Source organism: Amphiura filiformis, chromosome 7 (assembly GCF_039555335.1).
Source record: "Amphiura filiformis chromosome 7, Afil_fr2py, whole genome shotgun sequence".
Classification (NCBI taxonomy): Eukaryota; Metazoa; Echinodermata; class Ophiuroidea; order Amphilepidida; family Amphiuridae; genus Amphiura; species Amphiura filiformis.
Window position 1 is genome coordinate 44725324 of NC_092634.1, and position 6057 is coordinate 44731380.

The following is a 6057-nucleotide window of genomic DNA, read 5'->3' on the forward strand; positions in this document are numbered from 1 at the left end:
GAGTCTGAGGGTGTAGCAAGCGGGTGGACAGGGTGGATGAAGTCCAGGAGCCCCGAGGGTTCAGCGCCCCGAGCAAAAGCGAAAATGAAATCAGGGCTGATAAAGGAGATGTTAAAAGAGCACTGCTCCTTGTCCCCTGATAGCCCCTGATGATGATGATGATGATGATGATGATGATGATGATGATGATGATGATGATGATGATGATGATGATGATGCACCATGATGATGATGATGATGATGATGATGATGATGATGATGATGATGATGATGATGATGATGATGATGATGATGATGATGATGATGATGGGGAGGAGAAGGAGGATAGCATATATTAAAATAATATATATAAAGAAACAAACTATAATAAAAGTGAGCAGGTCTCTTATTTTATCCCTTGAGAAAGAAAAGTTTTGTCTTTTCGAAACGTCGGGTTTTTAACTTTATTTATGTTTTGTGTTACTCCCCCATTGGATGTTGTATCATATTTTCCCTGTTTTTAATTATAATAAAAGGTTAGTCTGGTTATCACACTTTGCTCCGGTGAACGACTCGTGAAATTGATAAAAAACTATAGTAACTATTATTCAAACATCAATTATCAATTTTCTTCCTATGGTAAACAACTGGGACTGTCTCGACTGTCCCGGGGAATGTTAAATATTAACTATTTCCCTGGTGTTAAGGGGTCGATCACTCCTTTGCACGGCATTTTTGTGGGGCCTGAGAGCACATCAGACATATCGAATTGCATTCTGAATATACGAGGAAAGTCCTTCTGATATCAAATAATTTTGATTTTTTGAAATTCGCGATATAATACAAATTTCATGGGAAATTATTAAAAATTGATATTTTTGATATTTAACAGTCCTCGAAGTAAAATTTATAAATCTACTGATATGTATTTAAAGTGTATGTAGCTGGGAGGAAAAGCCGACGAGCATTTGAAAAATTTGACCTTTCGTATTAAAAATATACATTTTTCCCCAAAAGACCTACTTTTCAAAAAATGTTTATCTTCAATATTATTTATTTTCCGAAGTTCTTTATATATATAATATCAAATTGACCGACAATATCTTTGTGTTATGTTCATTATGTTATTGTGTCAGCAAACAAAATAAATACGGATATCTATTCGCTGTCGAAGTGACGTAATAAATCGGATTGACTACCATTACAATGGATGAATACAATTTTGACTATATCGCCTTGCACTACAAGCAGGTTGCACTCATCACCTGTGTATGTATGCAATCATAGATTGAATACAATACCACTCTTTTCAAAGATACTTATCTTACAGGTGCGAGTGATCAGAATGATATGGTTCAATGCATAGGTATCGCGTGAACGTTGAAGTGCAAGGCGATATAGTCAAAAATTGTATTCATCCATTGCTATTGTAATTAATCCGATTATTACGTCACATCGACAGCGAATTGAACCATACCTTGGAAAAAAGAATTGCAATGGCCAATATACTGAATTGGGAACCACATAAATGACTAGAGTACTAAAATTGGTTCCCCTCTTAGAATTGGATAAAACTTTAGAATATTAACCGTTTCCATTTCAAATTAAGCAAACCAGAAAGTTATATCCCACAGTAAAGGATAGAGTATAGACGAATCAAATTTCACGCATTCCTACACCTCAATGGCAGTCATAGCTGATCCCCCGCCGGGTCTATCCCACCAGAAATGTGAAATGTTGCGGCTTTGGCGGAGATTTTAAACTGCATTCCATCACCCGCGTTACGCGTGCACAAAAGAATTGTGAACATTCACAACACAATACAATATAACATCGATTTTTAACCGGCTTTAATACACCCAATAGCGACAGTCACAACACCAGTTTACGTGCGGAGGGGGACCCAGTAATGGCCGAATGAGTTCTGATCAAGGAGGTTTTAATAAGCATGGAGGGAAAATAGATTACGTAACGCATTGTCCCTTTGTGCCGATTTGATTTGCCGACAAGCTATTCATCGAGAGCTTACCTTTTGTTCATGCAAGACAAAAGGGTGCCGCCATGCATCAAATGAATGCTTTACCAGGCACCCTACTGTCAATAGGTGATCAAAAGAAAGTTATGTTAAAGCGCCTACTTGAGCGAGAGGTACCGTATGTTCTCATACAGCCCACGAGTGTGATAAGTAGTCTCAAGCACAAATAGGCACACTTAGACGTCGATGTACAGTTATTTACCGCCCACCTTATTTTGTGGCGCATCATTTAAATAAATTGAATATAGTTGCTGATCGATTACCCGTAACAACGCGGTGTGGCTTCCGGTCCATCTCTAGTGTCACTTTCTAACAAGATGCTTACAACTTTTATACATGATAGAGTGGCCCCCTGGAGACCACATGGGAGAAGATAATTTTAATGGATTAAATTAAATTTCGGATTTTATATAGCGCATTTTTCCAGAGGATTTAAAGCGCTGTAATTTCGCTGCGTGGTGAATCATCACAATCAGATCGCATCAACCCCGGGGCATCAACTAGGCTGGTTGCAGCCGAACCGGGCGCAAACCTATCCGCACTTAGATTGTAACATCCACCCATTTTCTGCAGCTCCCCTAATTCCATTGGGTGAAGGAAGTTTTTGATAACCAAACAACTAATCACCATACTAATATTCCATATTCACCATTAACATAATAATGTGCGTTGACATTTAGAAACTTGATCTTGCTATATATAGTTGATAACTTGATATAGTTGATAACGCCTAAAGGTGAAGCGGGTGTACATAGCCTAGGCTTAAATCGCCTGATGCCTGATAAACAATCTAAACAAAACTAAAAAATCTGCAAAATATTTACTTAATAAATTGATATGTAAACAAACCTGAAATATCTACAAAATATTTCCTCAATACATTGATATAAGATATACAAACATAGGCCTATATATATAAAGCAAACTAGAACAAGGCAATTGTATGTAAATTAGTATCAATATCATATCACAAAAGTCACACACACACAAAAAAACATTTCCTGTAGTTTCCTTTCGACTGTTAGATTGGATAAATGACTGAATCTATGTGGTTTTACGAAATAATGGGGCGAAGAAATTCACTTTAAAAAAATGCTAGAGTGAACGATAGCCCATGAGGAGTGACACAGGTCAATAACTTATATAGGCACCTACACTGTAAATCTAATGTGTTTAGGCTCTATATAAAATGGCGGATTTATGGAGTCTGAATTTGAGCTTTGTGAGGGACACAATTTCGGACTTACGTAACATGGTTCTGTTATTATCAAATTTATAGGAGTTTGAGGTGATATTTTCTTAAACTTCGTCAGCAACTGGCATTCAACACAGCTGAAATACACTTACAGCGTACCAAGTTTTTGGACAGGGGAGGAGCTTAAAAACAGGGCTCTTAATAGCTGTACGTACTCAGAAAGTTTGAATGGCCCTGGGGTCAAATGTTATAAATTTACGGTAAAAAAACAACTGTGCGGATTCCTGGTTGTCCAATGAACTCACACTCTTTCTTTATGTGCAGTAAGTTTATAACATCTGGCCCCAGGGGACCATTAACACTTTCTGAGTGCGTACCACTTTTAAGAGCCATATTTTGTAAAGCTCCTCCCACTTTCAAAACTGGTAAATGACAGGTGCATTTCAGTTCTGACGAACACTTATTGGTATTTAGGTTCAGTAAAATCGCCTCAAACCTCAATAAATTTGATAATATTAGAATAATGTTGCTCAAATTCCGAAATTTTACCCCAACAAAGATCAAAATTCAGTCTCTTTATATCCGCTATTTTAAGCTAAATCTCTACATTGTGAGCGCCATAATGTAAACTAATGGAAAGCACATTTTCTGTCAAACAATTGTTTTACACCATCTCCCGACATACTCCAATTAATATTTAGCCCGTGCCATTTATGCAGACCTCTACCAGACTAGTCTTGGAATTTTGCGAAAAAGTATTCCATATTAAATGTCAAGTCTGTACTAGTATAAACGTATCCTAAACACTTATACCCCATCCTAAACTCCATGTTTAGCTTGTGTTTATATTATATACGTTGAGATATCAAACACCAACCTGTATCTAACCTAAACACAAGCGGTGTTTAGGTTGTGTTTAGATTATAATACAGTTTGATGTTAGATATCTCAAAATGTCGTTTAGCTAAACGGTAGAGCTGTAACACTTATTAAACACGTTGAGCGTGTAGCCAAATTGTTATTATTGTCTACGTGTACCTTTTCAGAAAAAAAAAGGTTTCATATTTTGAAACCTATTCTCCTACACAACACAAATCCAGAATAAAATCAACACCGTCCCTTTGGTTTACAAGTTATTACACTTTGAATTTATATCTTGAACGCATCTTAAACACTTATATCCGTCCTATATGTCCTAAATACTCTAAATGAGTGTGAATTTTGTTCGTTATGAACAATTCCATCTAAAAACGAAGGCGATTTACTCGCATTTTAGTGAAGTTTCACCTGTGACGCTAGTGGTTTCATCAGACTGGCAATTCATCATATCTGACTGTTTCCTTTTATGGACAACAGGAAACACCGTAGAGGGCGTGATGAGTTTTGTGAAGATGTTTTTGAGTGCGTAGGCCCTCTCGTCCTTGTTTAGAGTGTCATGTCCTTTTCTGCGGATCCAAATGGCTCCTTTCAGCCACCTGGTATCCAGAACATTTACGCGTGCAAATCACAAATCTTCTGTCACAACCATTCACAAATCTGCCATCACTGATCACGTGACCTCTACAAATCACTCCATCTATTGGGAGGACTCTAAAGTTATTGATCGTGAAGCTGATAAAAGTACCACTTTGATCCGTAGAAAAGGACATGACACTCTAAACAACGACGACGGGGCCTATGCACTCGTCTTTGACCAACTCATCATTATCCAAAATAAATACATATTCCCACTCGGCAGTCCAGTCACTACCACTGCAGCCGCTGTGATTTGGGGGTAACAAACTGGTGGTTAAGATCATGGTCTCTAGGGAACAAACCAAAAGATCGATGACGTCCTATAAACGTAACTAGTTTCGTTTCTCAGCCGACCCCCTCCCTCCCTGCCAGAAACGTAATAATGAAATGTTGAAAATTTTAATAATAATAATGACACACTCTGCAGACCGATGTTTTTGTACAAACGTAATCGAGTATTTTTACCCCCTCCCCCCTAAACGAAACTAGTTTCGTCCCGGAGTTTCGTTTATAGGACGTCATCGATCTTTTGGTTTGTTCCCTAATGATCATCAGAAATAATAGACGACAAAAAATAATTAGTAGGAATTATTGTTTTTTAAAGGTCTAATCACTTACTAAGCTTGGCATGTTATATATAATTTAAAAATTCTAAATCGTACAATTTGGAGAATCTTACAATCCCACATTAACCAGTCGTCTTAGGGTATCTAAATAAAGACACTTAATTTAATGCCCACGTGACCAGATGGGCGCTGACATTACAGCTTGTAGACAGGTAGATGCCTCATTACGGCTGGTGATGGCTGATGATAGCTGGTGATGGTTGGTGATAGCTGGTGACGGTTGGTGATAGCTGGTGACGGCTGGTGATAGTTGGTGATAGGTGGTGATAGCTGGTGACGGTTGGTGATGGCTAGTGATAGCTGGTGATGGTTGGTGGTATAGCTGGTGATGGTTGGTGATAGCTGGTGATGGTTGGTGATAGCTGGTGATAGCTGGTGATGATGGTGATATCTGGTGACGGTTGGTGATGGCTAGTGATAGCTGGTGATGGTTGGTGATAGCTGGTGACGGCTGGTGATGGTTGGTGATAGGTGGTGATAGCTGGTGACGGTTGGTGATGGCTAGTGATAGCTGGTGATAGTTGGTGACGGTTGGTGATGGCTAGTGATAGCTGGTGTGATGGCTAGTGATAGCTGGTGATAGCTGGTGATGGTTGGTGATAGCTGGTGACGGCTGGTGATGGCTGGTGATAGCTGGTGATGGTTGGTGATAGCTGGTGACGGTTGGTGATGGCTAGTGATAGCTGGTGATAGCTGGTGATGGTTGG